Source organism: Rhinolophus sinicus, linkage group LG01 (assembly GCF_036562045.2).
Source record: "Rhinolophus sinicus isolate RSC01 linkage group LG01, ASM3656204v1, whole genome shotgun sequence".
In the NCBI taxonomy this organism is placed as follows: domain Eukaryota; kingdom Metazoa; phylum Chordata; class Mammalia; order Chiroptera; family Rhinolophidae; genus Rhinolophus; species Rhinolophus sinicus.
Genome location: NC_133751.1, coordinates 42,796,883 through 42,820,666, shown reverse-complemented (window position 1 = coordinate 42,820,666; position 23,784 = coordinate 42,796,883). Strand labels below are relative to the sequence as shown.

Here is a 23,784-nt window from a genome sequence, read left to right as displayed (position 1 = left end):
ATTTAATAATGTATCCTAATACCTCCAAATGTTTAGCAGTCACACCACACTTAAACTCAAATGATACCTGACTCCTAAATAAGTGCTCTCTCCACTAATTATTCTGCAGTTATCCAGGAACATCTCAGAGAAAAAGGTGTAGAGGTGTGACATTGGATAGATAATAAGACCAAAGGGCAGCTGAAAGTGTTCGTATTTCCCCAGCCCTATTCCATCTTTTTCTCTGGCCTTCATCAAACAAGGACCTGATTCAGAAGCCATTTTCAGGTTGTGGTCCCAACTCACTACCACTGCCAAGTCCAGCACTGTAGTAGACAGCCAATAAGGTGGGCACCAATGATGCCCACCTGCTAACATTCACACTCTTGTGTTGTACTCTCTCTCAATGTACCTGGGTTGGTCTCGATAACCAACAACATATGACAGAAGTGATTTACATCATTTCTGAGAATAAGTTATTAAAAGAATGCAACTTCTTATTTAGTGCTCCCCTCCCCCCATCTCACCCCTCCCATCTTGGATCACTCATTCTAGGGGAAGCCAGCTGCCATGTCGTGAGGATACTTGGGTAGCCTACAGAGAGCCTCTCGTGATGAGGAACTAATCTCCAGCCAACAGCCAGCAAGAAAATAGAGTCTGTTAACAACCACATGAGTGAGCTTAGAAAAGAATCATTGCCCAGGTGAGTGTTCAGATGACACTGCAGCCCTGGCAAACAGTTTGTGTGTGATCTCATGAGAGACCTTGGACCAGAACCACCCAGCTAAATTGTTGCCTGATTCCTGATCCACAGGAAAAAATAATTGTTTCCAGCTGTGACATTTGGGTATAACTTGTTATGCAGCAGTGCCATGTTTCCCCAAAAATAAGACCTAGCCGGACCATCAGCTCTAATGTGTCTTTTGGAGTCTTATATTATAATTTTTGCTCCAAAAGACACATTAAAGCTGATGGTCCGGCTAGGTCTTATTTTCGGGGAAACACGGTAGATAAAACAATTGAAGCCCTAAGACTTTCCTCCAAGCCCTGAACATTTCTCTTACCTTGGCCAACTCAGTGTTCCCATTGAGGGAAAACAATTCTTCTCCTTTGTCTCCCATTAATAAGTCGTGTGTGTCAATACGCTGACTCCCCCTCTCTGGCTGGGGAATAAGCTCTATAGCTAATTCACAAATATTTTCACTTGAAATATATATGTGGTTCTAGACAGTGACATCTTCAGAAAGCCACTACTGGTTCTCTTTCTTTTGCTCTGTCATTTTTATACTCAGTTTAGTTTTTGAAATCTTTCTCTCAAAACAAGTCAATAGAAGCCAGAAAATGTTAAGGAAGAGGTTGACTCTTCTCCTGGGGCAGAATATTTAAGTCTTACATTATCATTTGTTTTCAGGCAAACCAGTACAATTATGCAACATAAATTCTTTTAAAGCATCTGGAACTTCAGTTCAATTTAAAATCCTGTGAGGTTTATTACCAGAATGAATGATTACAAAATATATGCATGCAAATGAAGAGACCAAAAAAAATTAAGGAGCATATGAAATTTAATGCACACTATTTGTAATTCCATGTCAAATTGTTACAAAAGACAGTGGCTATGCACTATCACGTAAAAAAATGTGGTTTATATTTACGACTTGAGAATGTGGTTATAATAGTCTATTGTCATGACTATATCTTATAAAACAGAGTAGAGAATTAGTTTTTGGCATTATTAGGAGGGGGAGGGGAAGAAGGGTTTACCCAAAGCTGTCATTAGTTTTACTGCCAAAATAAAGATTCCTGCTTCCATCCCAATGTACACCACAGTGATAATTTTATGAAAATGGAGATTCTCTACTTTTCAGTGTTTTTACTCTAAGAGGTCATTTGGGGCCAATGTAATTCAATCAATATTTATTAAGTGTCAAAAAAGAGAAAACTAATATATTTGAGACTCTGGGGGTGGGGAGGAGGGAATAAAAATTGAACCTTACAATCCCTACCCTTGAGAAGATCTAGAGAGAGAGGAAGGTTTGTGCATTAAAGAATCCGAACCAGGATTGTGTAAATTGTTGCAGTAGCCAAATAACAGGCTCCCATTTCTAGACTCCTCTTCTCACCCATCCTCCACATTGCTGCCTGAAGTAGTTATCCAAAATAACAACCCACTCTTTTGGCTTTCCTACATAAAGCTCTCCATTGCTTAGAAAATATAGTCCAGACTCCTTAGTACAAAGCCCTTCAACATTTGGTCTGAAACTACCTTTTCATATTCAAATGATACTCTAGAGAACAATGAGTAAGAAAAAAAATTGATTCCACTCGAAAAGACTAAGGAGTCTTGTATAGTTCTTCAAATAGTGTGTGGACATCCACGTTTCTGCAGCACTCATCCCTTCCCAATTTTTGCCTCCAAGAACAAACTTCTAAAGAAGGATAGAGTCACGCAACCAGGGAGCAGCTGGGGCATTTCCCTGCAGGGACTGGCATAAAAGGAAACAAAAGGATGTGTTTTTATGAAAGAAATTAACTGATATTTGCATCTCCTTTTCCAATCCCAGCCCCAGTCCCCCACAGAGGGGAGCATTGCTTTTCTCAATGTCTCAGGTCTGTGCACTTCCCCCAGAAGAGAAATTGTTCTGAGATCACCCATGAACATACAGGAGGTGGTGAGATTTGGAGATAGAGAAAATTGCTTGGAATTCATTAGGCTGATGTGTTGGGGGGGGGGGGGGGGGACAAGACTTGAGGAGCCTTAAAAGGGAAAGGTTTTTTCTTTGGATCTGAGTATTTCAGTGGCTGAGTTCATTCATGATATAGAGACAGGCCCTTCTTACACGCATCACTCCAAATACCACTGGAGGCCTCTAGAAGGGGACACTCTGAGAGCACAGCAGGTGGTGGGGCCCTGAGCAGTCAGTCAGTGGGGAGCAAAATGGCTGCCTGAACTCCAGTATAGCCAGGGGACCAGCCCAACGCCAGCATCAAGTAGAAAGAGCAATAGCTAAGAAGGCAACACCATGGACAAGTGATGCGATCCCCTTCATTGTGCCCATGAGCACCAACGAAACCCAATTTCTTGTGTAACCCCAAAGAAGAGCAATCAAAGACTGAGTCTTCCACCAGTCGAATGAAGGGGAGCTCAGGGCAACTTACACTTGATTTAGAGGTTTAAGGAATGCACCATATGTCATGTTCTAAAATCTTTATTTTAGATATAGTTCAGGGGTTGTATCCAGATAAGAATGCTCAAACCACTGTGTTCCCAGATTTCTGGAGGCCTTTTGCATGCCGAACCCCATATGCGTGGGTCTACCAAGAAAACCACATTACACTTTATGGAAAAACCCATTTCCCTATTCCTTCCTCCTCGTTTCTACAGGCCATAGGCCAAATCCAGCCTGCTGCCAGCTTTTGTGTGTGGACATCCACATGCCCCTGCAGCTAAGAATGGTTTCCACATTTTTTAAATGGTTAGAAAAAACCAGAACCAGAATAGTATTGTGTAACACATTACATGAAACTCAAAAATCTAGTGCCCATAAATAAAGTTTTATTGGGACACTCATGACCATTGTTTACGTGTATTACCCATGGTCGCTTTCCCTACAAGGGCAGAGTTGAGTCGTTGTAACAGAGACACTAAGGTCCACAACGTCTAAAGTATTTATTATGTGGCACTTTACAGAAAAAGTTTGCTGCCCCCTGCTTTGTACCTGTGGAGAAAGCTGATTAACACTATTTAGGAATGAGTGTGACCTTCTTTATCAGTAAACCAAGTGCCCAGTTTAGGGCCTGAAGCAGATTCTAGCCGTATTATCAAGCCTTCTCCTCCGCCCTGCTCTAAGTGGGGAGAGCACATCAGGCCCCCAAATTGTCCTGGCTAGAGGGCTTCTATCGCATGTAAGGACTTGGGACAACGGTACAGAAAGGAAAGTGTATGCAAGAAACCGGAGAGAGACTAGACAATTCCCAGGCCTACAGCCTCTACCTGTTTTGCTGTAACTACATATCTAAATAAAGAAGGTGAACATAGGCGGGGAGGCCAGCCAGCCTGAGCTGGGAAAGGGGTTCCCCAGCTGCCAGCCCCTAAAATACCAACTCCTTCCTCATCACCAACTTGCAGAGAGGGAGAAGTGGAACCGTTTTAGAAGGCGGAACGACGTCATGGCTGAAAAAACGGGGAGGGTGACAACAAGGAGATCAGCCTCCTCCCAGGTGCCCACAGAGTGCTTCTCAGACCAGGGATAAGACCACTAAGAAGCGCTCTGATCACACAGGCCTGCAGAGGGACGTGAACTCTGGGTCCTCAGTCATACATTCTGTGAGAGAGCAGCTGTTTTACACATGGGGGAGGGGGGGGATAAAAATGACTTGGGGGTGAAAATGTAGGCTTCAAGGAACTGTTTCGAACAATTTTAAGGGCCTCCTTTTAACTGAAAATATTAGAAACTGATATACATTCCCACTAATGTCATTTTTCCATATTCCTCTCTGCACCAGCTTTTGTTTTAAACTGAATTGGGCAACCTGCTATTTCAGAACAACATCTAATTGTTTTTGTAGTCCTTCACTCTGCAAACATTTATTAAGCGCTTATTAGTTGCAAGGCACTGTGCCAAGTACAAGCGAGAGGAAACAAAACAAATAAAATAAAGTCTCAGCCCTACAGAGGTTTGCAATTCAGTAGGAGGGATAGAAAATATGATTTAAAATAAGAAATATTTAACACTGGGGAGAAACCATATGGGTATACGTGCATCTTCGGTGTAAATCTGCTGTATTGTTTGGATTATGCAGAGTGAAAAGATGAGCCTGCAGAACTCCCACAAAATGAACCTTCCCCTCAGCTATCAGAGTGCTCTGGTGGAAGGTGGTTTCCAAGACAATTGCCTAAGTCAGGGGTTTTCAAAGTCTGGTTGGGAGAGCACCTCCTCTGTCAGCATGACCTGAGTGTTTGCTAGAAAGCCCAGCAGCCTCTTTTCAGTCCTGCTGAATCAGAATCTCTAAGGCAAGACCCAGCACTCTGCCCCACAGTTCCCATGACCCTTCTAGAGACACAGGCTGGGTGAGTGGTTCTTAAACTTTCTGTTCATGGAATCACCTGGACCCCAAGGCAATGAAATCACAATATCCGGGGAGTAGTGCTCAGGCACCAGCAGTTTGCAACACTCACCGGGTGGTCTCAGTGGCCACGGAGTTTGAGAACTAGTGTTCTAGCACCACTTCTCCCATAGATTTACACAAAGAATAAGCTCTATGCATTCCAACACAAAAAATAGACTTTTCCTTTTCATCGCTCCAAAGAGACATCTTCATTTAACTATTAGGTATCCCATTCTTTCCTTTTGTCTAATACATCCTCCAAGGTCTTGGACTTTATCCTCCAATCTTGACCCATGAATGTAACAGACATTGCAAGTGCGCGTGTGCAGAGCATGTGTGTGCCGGCACCATGTGACCAACTGGAGGACAAAAGTTGAAAAACACAGTCCAACAAAGGTGATAAAGAACATTATGAAAAATGCCAACATTCAGGGTGTCCAAGGGGCACTGGGGACACAGAAGGGCCTAACCAGCCAGGAATCAGGGGTGGCCAATCAATGGTCGGCTGGGAGGGGAGGTCACTGCAAAGGCTTCTCAGAGCAGAAACCCTTTATGCTGTGTGCGGGGTGAATGGAAGTTAGCCTCACACAGAAGGAAGTGATGGCCAGCTGAGCAGACACCAAATGCAAAAACATAGTCATATCTGAGTTGCTTGGAATCTCTGGAGTAAGATGTGGCTGTGACGTGTCCCTGGACTGAAAGGTCACTGAGCCATGCTACCAGTCCCTTCAGGGCCAAAAATAACCATTGTTCTGGCCTAGAGAGTCTCAATCCAACTGCATGTTAGAATCACTTGGCATATTTTAAATAACAAAGTCCAGGCCTCATCCCCAGTCATTCTTATTAATGAGACTCAGGCACCTCTTTTTTTAAACAAGCTCCTTCTGTGTGTGATTCTAGGAGGCTGAGAGTCACAGGTGGAGGCTTAGTAAAACAAAAGCTGGGCCTTGACCACTGGCTACACAGAATCCCCTGGCTGGCTGCAGTAGGCTGGGGCCGGAGTCTGTGGGCTGTGCAGCTCAGCCCTCCCCCTCCCTGCCCAGGCTGCAGTCACTTCATTGCCTTCAGAGGGGAGAAGCCCAGGCTGAGAGTTCCAGGCGACCACTCACCCTGCACAAATGGGGTTGAGTGATCTCTGGCCTCTCCCAGATGCTTCAGTTGCCACTCCTGCATTCCTACATTCCTGCATTCCTGGGAGCATTTCTACCAGCACACCCTCATTTCTGGCAAGAGAGGGGCTGTGTTGGCAGTGAGGGGAAACCCTGTATTACAGTAGACCCTAAATGTATTCCCCAAGGAATACATGTACTTGTCAAAAGCCTAGATTCATGAATTCTGCCATAGCATATAACAAAATTCCTCCCATTAAATTCAGTGAAATGAACTAAAACATTACAATCAGATGCTTCATGAAAATAATGGAGTATATAAAGAGGAGTGTAATAGGGAACCTACAAGAGAAGGGTGCTGGGCAATCAGCTAAGGTGACATACCAAGAGAGTGAATCCCCTGGGCCACCACAGCCAGACAACATGTGATTCAAATCTGTGCTCGAGCAGAATAAATTGCTACACTTCATAAATCTTCTGGGTCATCTGCAAATAGTTGAAACCAGGAATGTTAAATCCGTAAATGCCAAGGGTGCATTCATATATCAAAATGAACATTTGTGCAGACAACACGAGTCCCAGTGAGAGAAATGTGCAGTTGCATTTATGTGTAAACAGGAGAGATAAAAATCTATCTGTTGAATCTATGAAACAATATCTCAACAGCCCCCCATTTTTCAAAGTCAGAGATAGATACTATAATAAACAGATTTTTCGGAATCAAAATCAGGGCATGTGATTTGAGGGGGGAAAAAATCTTTTTTTCTGTGTGTAAATGTATTTATGAAGAAGTATTCCTAAGACGACAAAAAAAAAAAGTGATACTGACAGGAAGTGCTAAGGCTGGAATGAGGAACGTGTATCTGAAGAAGGCGCAAGTCCAGTTCACACAGCACTTAGACTCCCGTGAGATTACACCTGAACAGAGAGCCCTGGGAAGCACATGGCTGCCCTACAGACTGCCCAGGGTCCATGAACGGTGCATCTACTGAGGAAGGGCAGCAAAAGGCCATGACGAGTCAAAATGAAGAGGCAGACAGTATCCTCCTACGAGGACACCAAGGCAGGTACATAAATATCTAAAGAGATTAGAACCCACCCCAGAGAGGAGGAGTGGGGGAGAAGAAAAAGATGTGAGGGGAAATTTTAACTTGAAAGTGACTGAATTATAAACCCGAACCTGCTGAGAAAATTCTGAGTTGGACTGAATTTACTTGGAAATGACTAAATTCAAAACTTTCTGCTGAGTCAAAAATTACCTTTATTATAAGAAGATCAAAAGACAGTTTCACACTTCCGAACCTGATTGGGAAAGACAAAGTTGTCCCTCAGGCTTTGTTTATTCTCTCCTCCTCATGTGAGTAAGCGCCCTGCTTTCACTGAGGCCTGGGCAAGAGTGGTGGCCACTCCCTGAGGTCTCTTTCCAAAGCCCCTGCAGTGAGATGTGGCCCCGCCAAGGCCACCAGCAGAAGCAGGTGTATCTATTCATGTTTCACTCACTTATTCAACAAACTATTTTCTTTGTGCTCCACACCCTAGAACCTTGGAATTCTGGAACAGGGCGTCAAGAGGAAGTATAAGAAGCCAAGAAAAACTACACAAGATTTTTTCTAGGGAGACAGCCACCCCCCTCAAAAAAAAGTTTCTTAACAAAGAGTTTTTTTTTTAATCATAAAACCCAGTACAGATGGTCCTCCACTTATGATAGTTCAGCTTTACAATGGTGCCAAAGTGATACGCATTCGGTAGAAACCATACTTCAAATTTTGAAATTTGATCTTTTCCCGTGCATATGCGATAATATGATACTCTCTCATGACGCGGGGCAGCAGCGAGATGGTTTTGCCCAACTGTAGGGTAATGAAAGTGCTGAGCACGTGTAAGGTAGGCTAGGCTAAGCTATGAGGTTAGGTGTCTTACGCGCATTTTCAACTTAGGACGGGTTTATCAGGAAGTGCCCCTGTTGTGAGTCCAGGAGCCTCTGTATTGCCATTATGTCAGGGAAATGAGCACACATACCCACCCCTGCACTGGGAGCAGAAAGTAAACTTGAGCTGCTTTTCTAGAAGGTAATTAGATACTATGTATCAAAAGTCTTTAAAATGTATACACCTTCTTACCCAGAAATTCCAGCTCTAGGAATTTACTTAAGGCAGTAATTTTAAAAGATCAATAGAGGCTAGTGGTTAAGAACTAGGCCTTGATGTCAACGGAATCTGAGTCCAGGATCTGATTCCACATATGAGCCGAATGAAACTTTGGACAAATTACTGAAAGTGAGCTTCAATTTTCTGGGATGTGAAATGGGGATAATAAGAAGAACCATCACCCAAGGCTGTCATGAGGACAAAATGGGCTCAAGTGTGTAAGTGCTCAGTGCGAGCACACCAGGCAAGGCATGCAAGTTCAATCATTGTCGCTGCTTTCCGTGATCCACAATGTTTTCTATACCTAAAGATAACAGTATAAGGAAGGTCATCATACTATTATAAAAGGCAAAAGCTAAAGTACAATGTGAATCTATTGTTATAGAATGATGTTCACAATGTGGTGTTAAGCCAAAGAAGCAGGTTTACAAACTAACATGCACAGCATGGCCTGTTTTTCGTTCATACACGCTTATCCCCATGTAGAAAACTATATGGAAAGATAGACTAAGATATTAAGATGGTTGTCTCTAAGTGAGATGGTGGATTTCTTTTAACCTGTATTATCGTTGGCTTTTCATATTGAAACTGCGTTGTGTTTGCAATCAGCAAAAAAAAAAAAAAAAAAAAATTCACGGTAATGTCAGCTTTTAAGTGCCAAGGCTCCTTGGGAAGTTATAGGTAAATTTTATCAGGTAATTATCAAAAATCAAGATCATCCCTCACATAAGAATTCCAATTAATAATGTATAACGGGTGAACGGAATAGAAAATCACTGTCAGAGCACTACAGAAATCACTGCTGCAGGCAAGGCCCACCGGTGGATGCTACAATTCATGGGTGAAAGTTTGAGGAGAAAAATGGTCTCAAAGTATCTCCCTCAAGGTAGTTATGAATTACCCCGGGGGAAATAGTAGCTTTACAATTGAGAAACCTGGATCGACAATGAGACACATCAACATTTTGGACCCCCTGATACAATACCTTGTATGAGAAGCACACGTCACTTTTGTGGTACAATTGCAAAAAAAAGCAGAACTTTCATCTCACCATGAGAACACATCAGACAAACTCAAATTGAACAACAGTCTACAAAATACTTGATCTTCCCAAGAGTGTCAAGGTCATGAAAGACAAAGAAAGACCAAGGAATTGTCACAGATTAGAAAAGACTAAGGAGACATGACACTGAGTGTATTGTGAGATCTGGGCCTGGCTCCTAGGACAACTAAAGGACATTGATGGAGGAACTGGGGGAATCCAAGTAAAGTCAGTAGTTTAGCTACTAGAATTGTCCTAATAGTAATTTCTTAGTTTTGATTATTGTTAAATGGTTATATAAGATATTAACATTAGAGGAAGCTGAGGACAAGGTATATGGGAACTCTCTGTCCTATTTTCTTTTTGCAATTTTTCTATGTGTAAAATTATAGCAAAATAAAAAGTTTAAATATAAAGGACAAGCCTAGGTTCTTGGGGTTAGGTATTTGGGAAGTCATCAAGAGGGCCCCGACAGGAAAGGTCTCAGTCCTCTATCTCCATCTCCTATTTGAATGGAAAATATTTTATACTTTATACTTTTATAACTTGTTATGTTAAAACATAGGGGAGTGTAGCATATTGGTTTCCAACATATAACCACAGAGAACATTGACAGATATTATCAAATTTCAACAATTTCTCTTTTAAATGGTCACTCTTCAAAAGCCATAATTTCCCTATTCTAGTTCATTAGTACAGTTTTTTAAATCTCAAGAATCTTTTTTTATTTCATATCTGTGAGTCAACAAAAATTAAAGATCAAAGTCCTTTGAGTTTTAAATATCCCAAAAAGTATCTTTATGAATGCCTAGTTCTTTTGTTTGCCCTAAATATTTGTTTCCGCAGTACCAACTAAATTGGTATTGGATACAGAAAGAAAATCACCAATCTAGACAGTCGTAGACCTCGTGCCTCCTCAGGGAACACATTTTTAATCTCTCATTTCAAGTCTTTTGGTAATTAAAATAAATGTAATTATGAACAAAAATAAATTTTTTGGATTTTACTCTCTGTTTACTTATGCCATCTCATTCAGCCTCACAACAACCCTCTAAGAGGATATTATAGCCTCTTCATTTTATAGTTGACAAAACTGAGGCTTAAGGAAATCAATGAATTTTTTCAAGGTCACAGAGTAAGTGGCAAAATCAGGTCCCAGTAGCCGGATACTCTGTGACTTATTGTTTGTTTTCAAAACTTTTGTGAATATTTATTGATGAGTACCACTTGTATTAGAGGTCTACCTAGAAACTTCTTTAAATCCAAACTGCTGACTGAGGAAAGGATGTGCCTATTACATATCGCAGCCTCCTGGCATAGATGGTCCTTTCTACCTTGCAGACAGTAACTAAGAATACATAGATCTGACTAGAACAGGGCAAACAAAAACTGAACCATGCAAATCAGTTTAAGGACCGAATGGGAGCTTGTGGGTCTAGGATTTCTCCTTGGCTATACAGAAATTCATTTTACATTTTATTTTTATTTTTTTATTTTTTTTTTTCATTTTACATTTTAATACACAAAATTTCAGCTGACTGAAGATGAGCACTAGATTCGCTAATCACTGTAATTCCACAAGTGGAGACTCTTCCTCTTGGGAGTGTGCCACCTCCTGTGGGTACTCTCTTCCCTCCTCTAAGCCATCCTATATACATCTGCCAGATTAATCTTCTTACAGTTTTAATTACTTCGTTCCTCAGCCGAAAAACCTTAAATGGCTCCAAGTTGCCTTTGAAATATTGTCTAAACTCCTCAACAGTCTGGCTCTAACCCTTCTTTCCAATAAAATTTTATCATCAGTCAGGATAATTTCTGTAACAACTAGCAGAAATCCCAACTCAAACTTGCCTAAACAGAAAGAAACTTATTCTCTCATATAACTGAGAGGACAGAAAAAGGATGAGCTTTGAGGGGACTTAATCTAGTGGTTCTGGTTCCATGTCCCTAGGATTCTCTCTCTCAGCCTTTCTGAACTCAAGCGAAATGAAAACATAAATCCTTGTTTTCCCACTTGGTCGTGGATTATCCTCCCCACCATTTCTACCCATCCTTCAAGGCCCACATCTTCTGTGGTCCATCCCTGTTGTACCCAGTAGAGAGCCTTGCCCTCTCTCCTCTGTAACCCCATGGTACTTGTACCTGTGATGACACGGCCACTTACATCTATGCCCTTACCTGCGATAGTACACAATAGGCTCCTTGAGGCCTGAGCCCAAGTCCAGCCCCTGTCTGTATCCCCATTTCCTGATGTAGACTCTCAATACATTAGCCAATCAATTAACAAACAAATCAACCTCATGGGAAAATTTGTGCAGTTATTTATTCTAAGGCACCATTTTCTCCCTTTCATTTGGTGGTCTTCAGGGCCTAACACAAATAGAACAAGTTTTTTTGTTTTTTAGTTAAATACGCCATTCTCATCAAGCAATAAAGACTTCCTTTTTCTAAAAAATAAATCAAATTTCAAGCAAATTCCTAAACCTTGGGTTGAAAACAACCAGAGGATACACAGATTTGGAGGAGGCTTTTTGTGCAGAAAATAGAACTATGAGCAGAAGACCTGTTCCGAAACCTAAAGCTATCCTAAGACCCAGGCAAAGCGTGCCTTGCGTTGACAATGCTTCTCTGCGTTCCCTACTTACCTGCACATCATCCTTATCTAACTGAGACACCAGACACCTTCACTGCCTAAACCCATTCAGAGGCCTAAAGCCAACCTGCTGTAAGATTCACATACCCAGAGGTCGTGTCCAAAAGAAACCCTGGAAGTATGACCTATCAGAAGTCGCACTGTAAAGACAGGCTTCCCCGGAACACCTCATTACCCAATATTATTCATTAACCATTGGAATCTGTATTATCTCTGAGCAGATTGGGCACTAGTGTTTTGGCTTTTGTTTTGTTTCTGTTTGTTTTGTTTTGGTGAATAACAGCAGTAAAGAATTCAGCAGAGGGCAACAGGACGGCTGAAGTGCTAATGTGGGAGAGAACGAAAGTCTGACTAGGTGGAGGCTGAGGTCATTTGTCTGGCATGGGGATTGATTCAGTCCTAAAATATTTCATAAGTGTCTGTTAGGTTCTGTGTTAATTATGGGCTTCAAACTTCTGTGGGGCCAGCGGGAAAAGCCAACTCTCTTTCCCCTTATCCATGGTCCAAGATCGCAATGTCTCCTCAAGGTGAGCAGCTTCCATGAGTGTGCTGCCCCAAGTCACAGGGCAAATGTGGCCAACCCTCACTGAAGGCCGTGGATTGCTAAACGAGGCGGGGTGGGGGGAAATCCACCCTCTCATCTCTTTGAAAAAGTCTGTAAGAACATTTCACGTATGACTTGCAACGAAAGCCTCACTGTAGAACGTGGGACAGACCAGTCCCTTGACTATGCTGAATCAGGTGATCACCCTAGCACCAGATCTTGGGGGTCTCCATGGAGGCTCAGAAAGGAGACTGCTGAGGAGGAGATAGCTCATTCTTTCATCATTCATTCATTTACTCATATATTGATTCATTTATCCAACAAACATTTATTGAGAATCTTCCATTTGCCAGGTTCTCTGCCCCTGAAGACATGAAAGGTGGGGAGACAGACATGTAAACAAATAATTAACACATGCTAACATCAGCACCGTGATAGAAATAAGCAGAATGAGGAAGCACAGAGAGGAAATGACAAACTCTGCTGCAGAGGCAGAGGAGGCTCTAAGAGGAGGTAAGATGGGTTCAAGGAAGGATGTAAACATCAGAGATGTCCCACCCCACAAGCTATTCCAGGGAATCCAAAGTAAACGCCAGTATGAGCAACGATATAAGTAGTTTTACTTTAAATATAGGAAGAGTTGGAAAAGGATAGGTCAGGACTTTTCAGCTTAATATGGGGATAAAAATTTTCACACGGAGACAACCTATGTTGCTAATCATTGTTTTATTGACAATAACAACTTCTTTCCTGGGCCCTTCTCTGCTCCTCAGTTTCTTATTGTTTGTGGGTAAATATCCACCTGCTATTTTACAGTATTCCTGCTTAATTGGCAACCAGCTGCCTCTAGGAAATAAGATATTATCTTCAAGTGTAACTATTTTTTTCCACCCCCATCTTATCACTGAGAAAAAGACTGAGTAGAGAAAATATATTCTCAAAATAGACAGCTTTTTTAAAAAAATAAAACCAGCAATATGAGATAAAGTTAGTGCTGAGAATTGTTTTCTAAGTTGTCAGCTCAAGGTAGGCAAAGACAATACAATCATGATTTGGTACGGTGATTGCATTTCACAAAGCAACAGGAGCAGACCTATTCACACCTTAATGATCACTTCTCAATCCAATTAAAGAATTAGCTGCTACCTGAAGTGCCTGTTTTGAGTGTTTTTATTTGAAACTTTTATGGCCCTTGGAACTTTTGAGAGTATTCAATATAAAATTTCCATAGCCTGCGAGCTGGGTTTCTGGATCAGCTGGATGCTGCCTCTTGGCACAACACGGGGTTGGCTGGATATGGCAGAGCGCAGGAACGCTTTGGAACCGTGCCAGGCACATGTGATTGGACCCGTGCATGAGTAAGACCACCCTGACTGGTAAAGAGAGACAAACAAAAACATCAAGGTGTAACTGGTTAAAGGGCAGCCCAAAGAGATAGAGAAAATCCTAAACCAAAGGACTAGTGCATTTCCAGGTGCCTGGATCCATAGAGTGGAAGAGATTTGCCCATGGCAGGTGGGGGGGGCAGGTACTGTTGTGTGTAGCCTAAGTGAACCCTACTTCACAGAGTCCCTATCCTTATTTACTTGTTAACACTATGTTAACAAATAAAATAAGAGGTTAATCTTCTCATCCAGAAAACATTAAGATTGTAACACAGGAATAAAAACACAGCGTCTTATAGATGCAGCAGATTAAGGCCCAAACACATTCAATAGCCTCCTTATAGACCCCCAAACCTTAATACTATAAAAAGTTGCATAGCAAATATTTCCAGACTGAAGGTGGAAATTTCCCTCAATAGGCAATTCTGATCTGGGGCATTTTTCTGAACTTGAAAGGGGACAATAAGAAATGCTTTATAGGAGTATGGATATGTTTGTTCCAGGTCATCATAAAAATCATAACAAATCATAACATTTTGGAATTCAAGAAAATCTAATAAAGTTCAACTCCTTTTTACAAATGAGGAAGACAAGGCCTCAAGGAATACAGTGACCTTCTTGAAGTAATGCAACCAGCAAAGTATATGAAAAAGCCAAAACTTACACTCGAGTTATCTGATTCCAACTTCAAACGTATCTTCAACTAAAAAAAAAAAAAAAGATAATGAGCAACAATAAGAAAAATAATACCTCTGCGTTTTCAAAGCTAGCAAGCATTCTTACAAATGTCTGCAATATCGTGGAAATACAAGCCTTGGATTTATTTTCTTGAACAACATTCCCAGGCTATTACTCTCCTTGGTAAGTACCATTTGTCTGCTACCTGCTATGGAAAGTTAGGCTTCTTTTAATGAATATAATGGGATCCAGTAGCTCTAGCTTTCCAGGAATAGTCCCATATTCAATGCATCTTTATCATTCTTGGTTTTATTAATTCATTAGTGAAACTAGAAAATATCTTTTTTCTCCTAAGAAAATCTCTTTGAAGTTGCAACGTGGTGCTTTGAAAACACAGTCAGGAGAGAGCGGGAGTAAAATTTAATTAAGAACCAAAACTGAGAGAGCTCATTTCAGGTTGAGGAGAAGAAAAGGAAAACTGCAGACACAACTGGCCAAAATAGTTTTGAGCTGATCCTGGAGTTCTCCCATCACTCAGGTTAGCCTAAGATACTTGCAGATACTCCAGGAAAGGAAGAGCGACTCTTCCAAGACCAGACGACTTAAGCAGGTTTGTAGAAGTAGCTCCAGGTTTGGCTTTCCTTACATACTCATTGGACTTCATTTCACTCTTTCCCCTTCTATGTGAGTCTTACTTTCCCAAATATATTTTGAGCTACAACTTTGAAAGGCCATTTATTGGGGTTTGTAAAGAATGTTCAAACTACAGCTACTACATATTTTTCTACAGAATGTACTGCCCTTCTAGCTAGCTGTGCTGCAAGACTGTTTACACTCTCTGCATTGGGGTGAGTGGACACCTTCCAATTATAAAACTAATGGAATACAACTCCATTTCCCCCATCTGCTTCTAGCCACCTGGGAGATGTTCATTTTTCTTGCAGATGACGATGGAATTATCTAAGGAATGGGGAATTCACTTATGCTTGGGGGTGGGGACAGGAAGATAATTGATTCATAGCCAGTAGACATTTAGTCTCAAAGCAGCCGCGATGTTCCTGAAGAGGCGAGCTAACTGGAGCCTACATTCTCCTGTCAAGCCGAGGGCTTTAGAAACACCAGGGAGAGGGAAACAGCACATTTTGTTTCTTCATAATAAATCTCCCATCTTATTGTCTGAGACATTTTGCTCTCCTGGGGACACAGGGCCTGCTTCTCAGCCTTTCCAATTGGCTCTTCCCTGCCTCCCGCCCATTCCTATTAAATGGTTTACTGGGATCCAACCTGCCACATCAAGCTTTTTATTTTCTTTTTCCCCCTCCCTCACTCCAACCTCATTTAGACCTTTTTTTCTTTTCTCCTCCTTCCCCGCCTCCCCATCCTGGTCTTCCTCAGCCATCCATTACCCAAGGGATCTCTTTCTATAGGACTTCAGAGAGAAACAATTCCTGGATTGGCTTGTGAAGCAAAGCATTATGAGACTCTTAACTCAATCTCAATTACTATTTGGCACGACATTTTATGAGTGAGAAATGCAATAAAATAGCAATTTCTAAGTTTAACTAGCATTATATAATGCAATTATTTATTACAGAAAGCTGCTGTTTATATATCGCCTGAGCTATTGATGAGTACGAAAAAGGCAATGTACAGGAATCCATATAAATCGATCATTATTTAAAGTGGTTAAGCAAGTATCTCATTTGTTTCCATGAATTTTCCTCCAGAACTAATGCTGCATCGCACACAACGTACCAAGGGACGGTAATCCACTGCCCCATACCAACACTAGGATAGAATCTAGCAAGAGATGCAGAGATGCCTTCCTCATTCTATTGTTTGAAATGCCGGGAAAGGCAATTAAAGCAGAGTAAACCATATTTTTCTTCCACACACCCATCCTCACTTTGCTTCCCTCTCTAATAACCATAAGCTGAAACCACTTAAGGATTACAATTATCCATCATCATTATCGCCCATATTATGATGTAGCTGCTACCCATTGCAAACGATGCTTCTGAAAATGAAAGACACTCTTCTGAGAAATTTTTGTTTGTTTTTGCTTTATAGGCTCCTTTGGGCAGAATGGGGGCAGGAGGGAAAAAGAGATGGAAATTCAGTCAGGAAAACAATTAACTAGCACAGCTTCACTGCACAGTAACATCAAATCATACAGCAATTAGAGCTCTGCAAAAACCCCGGTTTGGCTTCACGTGCCTTTAAGGATGAAAACTGATATGTACACTGAGCGGATGCTGGACTGCAAATGAAAAAATCAAAGAGGTAAACATTGTAAAATTTCATTCTCTGCCTAATCACAGCTCAAGAATGATGATTTGGGCTAAGAGTATTTTTAGTCTGAACACAATTCACCTTTTCTCTCCTCAGGCCTTGGTAGATTGCCAGAAATTTATCTACCAGTCTTTTTTTTTCCCCCATACTGAATATTAAAAGAAAGTTAATGTTTGATGAAGACTATATTGTACTTATTGACGAATAAAGGGGTTATTTAACCCATTGTCCTCAGATTACCAAAGCCTTAATTGTTAGATCCAGGAAAGCAATAACTAAAGCCTTCCCAAAAGCAAAGTGACAGTTTTGTAAAGGCAGGAAAAATCCACCAATCCTTCTCTTGTTGAGCTTTGCCGTGCAAAAGAAATTTACCTTTATCTTGAAAAAATGCCGTTATAGATAACATAACCTGCAAAATATGCATATTGTCTTTTCATATTTTTCCTAATTGAGTGCTTTCCCTTGCAAGGTTTTTGGTACAATAGGACTTAATTTCCCAATAAGAAGCAATTCACAGAGGCTCATTTTTCCCTGTCTACCTCTAAAGGCGTTTCTGTCATTTGACTATGGGTTTAAAAAAGAAATAATGTGATTAAGAGATCTGCTTCCTTTATTTTTTTTAAATAAATGATTCTGGAATGGATTTAGATTTATAGAAAAGTTGCAGAGGTAATTCAGAGAGTTCCCATCTACTCCTTACCGAGTTTCCCCCGTTTTCACATCTCACATTACACTTGTCAAAATTAAGAAACTGACATTGATAGGTTCCTATTAACTAATCTCCAGACTTTATTTACATTACTGTCCTCTCTCTGTTCCAGGATCCAACCTATGGCACCACACTGCATTGTATGTTTCCCCAGTCTCCTCTGACCACTGACAGGCTTCTCAATCTTTCCTTGTTTTTCATGGCCTTGACGGCCTGGTATACTAACCATAGGTCCTGTAGAATGTCCTCCAATGGGAGTTTCTCTCTTGCTTTTTTTTTTCTCAAGTTTAGACTAAGGTTACGGGTTTTTAGATAAAATAACACAGAGGCGAAGTTCCCTTCTTGTCACAGAGTTATCTGATAGCCACATGATGTCAATGGTGACATTAGCCCTCATCCCTAGTTAAGGTAGCATTTGCCAAGTTTCTCCTCTCTAGTTTTATTATTTTCCCCTTTATTTATTCTTTGGAAGAGAGTCACTAAGTCCAACCTACTCTCCAGAGGCGTGGGGAGTGAGAACCTCCTGGAGAAGGAAGTGTCCATTTATATTATTTGGGGGTGGGAGGGGAGTATCCAGGAATTACACTGTAAGAAAGACTTGTCTCTTCTTTCCAATTTATTTATTTATTCAATCAGTTGGTTCCCTTAATTTTAAAATGAGACAGATCACTGAAATTATAAACATCTTAACTGTCCAAAACACTAAGGAAACACATTAGGGGTTATGATTTTCAAAGAAATGTTGTTGTTTCCAAGGCCTTTTCAATAAACCAAATTTAATAAACACTTATTATGCCCAGGGAAAAATATACGCATGAGGTTATACACCCACTCTTGGACCACCACCAGAGATCAGTGTGTCTTATACAAATTAAGTTTATTTATCCCAGGCAGTTCATGAAGACAAGCAGCCATTTGAAATTTTAGCTGAAACATTTTGGTTCAGCAAATATCTCAGTCATCTCTCAACCTCACTCAGCCACATGATTATCTCTGCAGAAAACAAGGGAGAAGGTGCTCAAACTCTTGTTGGAAGGCCTCATTTGGCATCCTATAGCACTCCATGGACAGCATATGGGATACTTTCTGTGGCAATGACATCTATCATAACTACTCTCTTTCACCATTCATTACTCATGCCTTCAACAGGCATTTATTTAATACTTACTATATGCCAAATGCTGTGCTGGGACATGGGGCACCAAAGGGAAAGATTACAGTAACAAATAAGGTGCTTGGACCATAGCGGGTTGTACGTGAGACACATTGATGGAGTCCAAGGGGGCACAGAGGAGGAAATAGCCCATCTACCTGATGGAGGAAAGAATGGACGGCTGTATAAAAATGCTACTGAAACTAGGTCTCAAAAGCTGTTTCCCAGGCACAAAGCTGGAGAAGAGCAGGGCAGGGACTGTCAGTGGAGGATGAGCTAGGCCAAAGGACAGCCTGAGCAAAGGCTCTGAAAGGGCTGATGACATGGGATCACACACCTCCTGAGGCCAGATGAGAGGGTTCAACTATTTCTAACAGGAATCTTGGAAGAGTCATGATCGGCTTGGTCCTTTTAGTCATTTATAGAACAGAATAAGACAGAATACTTTACCAAGTGATGCATGGAAAGTACTTGGAAATCACTTATTCTATGAACATGCCAAAAGATTATACACCTCACATCTCACCCGATGTAGAAGAGAAGGAAACAGAATAAAACACACATTTAAACAACATTTATCAAACTTCTGTCTTCTCCAAGCACTGTGCTTAGGTACTCTGCAAACATTCTTTCATTTTCTTTGGAGAGAGAATATTTATTATTAGCATCATTTTATAGATGAGGAAATTCATTCTTAAAGGTTAGCATAGCAGGTTTTACAGCTGGTAAGGGAGGAAAAATAAGATTTGAATCCATTTCTGATTCTGATTGTTTGATTTCCCGCTCTGATTTTTGTTTTTGGGGGTGGGGAAGTAGGTAACAGATTTAATAAGCAAGGGAACTTATACAGAAGGCTGGTTTTAGGTAGCCACTGGCACACAGACAATGGGCGATGGCATTTAGGGAGAAATAAATAAATGTGACCTTAACAGGATGTTAGGAAATGAGAGTCTAGAACTCTGAGACGAAGTTTAATCAGAGTCTGTACACTTTGGCTCACATCTGAGTCAAACACCTAAGATCTAAGGGGTATTGATACTGGAAAGAAGACACAAGAACACGGCTTTCAAAGAACAGAGTCAATGGAAATGAGACAGTGGCCATGTCAAAACAAAATGAGTGTCAAACACTTCCAGAATCAAGATTAAAAATTCTGTCTGATAACAAGCCAAGGTAAATAAGCACTGAGCTCAGACCCCAGAAAATAAGGCCGGTAAGAAAAAGAGAACTGCCTGCTCTATCCCCAGACACACGAGGGGCTAACTGGGCCTGCTCCCTTTTCCCCGGGTGCCATACCTTACTTAGAAACAGAGAAATCCTTACTTAGAAACTGAAATCCAACAGCAATATCAACTACCCTGAAACAAAAAGTTAAGACTAAAAATATACGGCAAAGAAGAACTAGGAAAAATCATATGTGAATATTTATACATTTTTAAAGTGGAAAAGGACTCTTTAAGTGAAGAGGGCTGCTATAAAAACAACCCTTCTTTTGTTGCCTTAGTTTGGAACCTATTGAGAGGTAGACCCAGGAGTCAGAGAGAGAATGACCATTTTCAGTGATAAAGCAGATATCAGAGAACATGGCTTAAGTTACCAATGACAATGGACCTGCTAATACTTTATCTCAGAAATTGACTTTCTCAGTTACAGCCAGTGCCAACCACCTGCAAGCCTTCCTCTTAGGGGCCTCCCTATATAACAAGGATATAACACGGATCAGAGGATGTGTGCTGTTTGCAGAAAGGGGACAGAGTCACGGAGAAGGATAAAAGGGGCTGTCTCATCTCCCAAATTTACCCTCAGGTAAGTATCAGTCCAAAGAGAATCCAGGTGTGTTACTCCAGAAGAGTTACCCCAAACAGAAACTATGAAGAGCAGAGAATAAATGTTCTCCCAATACTAAACACAACACTGAGGCACAATCCATAAAAAAGAGATTGAAATATTTGACTAGATAAAAGCTCTAAATGTCTATATGTAAAGAACATATATATATACACACACACACATACGTATATGTATATAGATATATAGATATAGATATACTTGATTCTTATTATTTGCTGTAGTTACATTCTGTGATGTCACCATGAACACCAAATTATAAAATACTGAAGCATTTGTCCTGGGAGAAATACAACCCTTGGGTCCTGTGAGCCTCTGATCTCAACATTTTTGTCAACCTATCAATATATAACCTTATTTTATGTGTGTTTCTGTTTAAAGACATTTACTATCCATTGTTGATTCATGAACTTTGCACTTGTGCCCAATAACTACTGCACCTTATGCCTGAACGAAGCTTATCTGATATGCATTTGCTCTGTAAAACACACCACGGCTTTCCGGTGCTCAGGAACACCAGCCAGCATTTCAGCACTACCCTTGGGGGCCATTTGAAACAGTGAAATCACCTACAAAAAGCACAAAAATGTGAAAAACGTGGTGCTTACTAAACTGTGAGGACACTTGTTTACAGAAAGCAGAAGGTCGCCTTGCTCGACCTCAGCTGGGAACAATCATGTCACACGAATGCCCACAAAACACCACAAATATGGATTTACAGGTAAGTTTTAGCGAGTAGCAAATTTGCAAGTGCAAAAGCTACGAATGATGAGAATCAACTGCGCGCGCGCACACACATTTAAAAGGCAAATGACAAAATGAGAATTCCTCTCCCTTTGACAGATAAAAGATGTATTAATAACTACATAAAGAGATTTTGTAATAAAAAGAAAAGGCAAATATCCCAATAGAAAAAACAAAATCAAAGGACTTATTCAGGCAATTCATGCTTGAAGAAATACGCATATACACCATTTCTAGAGGAAAAAAAACAAAACTCTTTGCAACTTTGAAATGAAACGCCACCCCTTCCTTTATACATGCTTTATACATGTGGGTGGGAGTAGAGCTCGGCATACCATTCTGGAAACAATGAGGCAAAGCTTTACAAAGCTCATCTCTTTTAACCCAATAATTCTCATTTTAGTAAGTAATGTTAAGGAAATAGATATAAAAAAATAGATTACTGTAAAGATACATGTCAATTGATATTCTTTTATACCGTATATAATAGTGGAAGGCAATCCTGTATTTTTAAAAACAAAATACTAGTTAAATGAATTCTGATATATCCATAGAATGGTATACTATACAGACATAAAAAATGATGTTAAGATATATGCCTTGATATAATTCAATACGTGTGTGTACTTTCTTATGTGATTTTATTTTAATTAATTACAAAATACATTGTCATGGAGAATTGTTGCCAATATATTTACAAGTGAAAAAAAAAATGTTATAAAACAATATTCACAATATGGGCCCACTTGTATGGGTCCACAAATATATTCATCGAATTGTGATAAATAGCTGTGTCAGAGCTTGGACCATCAGTGTTTCTTAAAACTTCTCGTCTTTCTTTCCAAACTATTTCTGTACTTACTATGGATAGCTTTTGAAACAAAAACATTTAACATTCATGTCATAGCTCAGCAATGATCTTAGCATTCTTGATTTAAAAAGAAAAGCTGATTCTTTCCTCAGTGCTTCCAAGATATTTAAGGACTTTTATTGTTTCACAGAATCAGTTAAGATAAAAAACATTAGTGGGCTTGATAAGTAAAGTGACCTTTTGTGGCTGGCTTATGAGAAATTGTGGTTTTCTTTACTTTTTCTCTCCTGCCTTCAGACATATACCTGGTTCCCTTTGATTTCAGCTGTAGATTCCCAGGTGGTAGGCTGCGCTTCACACACACACAGGACAACACGTGGGTGTGATGACATTGTAAGTGGGATTTTCCTGCTCTGTGTGTAGAGCATGAATACATAGCAGTTCAGCATGCAGTGGGGCTTTTGTCATTCTGCAGTGTGCTGTTGGCAGCTCTTTACTACAAGTCTATCAGTTTAGCTGTTGGGGAAGGTGTGGTAATAAAAGATCTCATCTTCCCCTCACCATATGGAGCAATTCTACAGAGTGTATGCCCTGCCGTTCCATTAACTATTAATAGAGCCATGCTGCTTTCTCCTCCATGCTGTCAGTCTCTTTAAAAGACGACGCCTAGATTTTTATGCAGATATTCTGATTCCCACAGCTTTTCCTTTCCTTCAACCTTGCTGAGCATAATCTCTACCTTATTTTCAAATGTGGAGTAGTCTATTTTCTTATGACAATATTTCCTTTGTGGATGTGGCTCCAGCCAATCTGTATGACAATGGCTAGTGCTTCATCAACAAAAGCTTACTGAGCTGGTCTGGTGAGCTCTACATACTCTGAGCCAGGAATTATGGGGAGACATGTCATCCCTGCCCTGGAGGAATTTTTTTTATCCTAAGGGGAGCTCACAGTCTGCCTGAGTTAATATCCAACATCCGAAGGAATTCTCCCACGCAGGCACTCTGTATTCTGTGTTTATCTTCCAGGTTGCATACCTCTTTCTATTGAGAAACTGAGAACTTACCTTGGAATTTCAGGGATAAGATTTATCCAAATAAACATACTCAGATCAGTCTGCCATGTCCGCCAGGCACCTGGGCGTTTCCCTGGATGCTCTTGAGCTTAAAGTCTCGAGTTCCAAGGACATTTCAGACCCTGGTTATGTGCTCCTGTTTTTTGTGTTTTTTTCTTTCCTCAGTTACAGTCGACATATTAAATATTATATTAGTTTCAGGTATACAACATAGTGATTAGGCATTTATATAACTTACAAAGTATTTACCCCAACAAGTCTAGTAGCCACCTGACACCAGTCATTACAATATTACTGACTATATTCCCTGTGCTGTACCCTACATCCCCATGACTGTTTTGTAACTACCAATTTGTACGTCTTCATCCCGTCCCCTTTTTCACCCAGCTCCCCAACACCCCTCCCCTCTGCAACCATCAATTTGTTCTCTGTATCTATGAATCTGTTTCTGTTTTGTTTGTTCATTTATTTTGTTCTTTAGTTTTCACATATACATGAAAGCATAT

At 40.6% G+C, this 23,784-nt stretch overlaps 1 long non-coding RNA gene across 6 annotated transcripts in view; it reads right to left on the bottom strand.

Moving 5' to 3' along the window:
• Positions 1-23,784, bottom strand: part of LOC141570624 (uncharacterized) — a 755,563-nt gene that overhangs the window by 580,108 nt on the left and 151,671 nt on the right. For all 6 annotated transcript variants that reach the window (XR_012494839.1, XR_012494838.1, XR_012494842.1 and 3 more), the window contains one exon: positions 14,633-14,671. This is a non-coding gene — a long non-coding RNA (uncharacterized LOC141570624). The remainder of the gene's footprint in view (positions 1-14,632; positions 14,672-23,784) is intronic.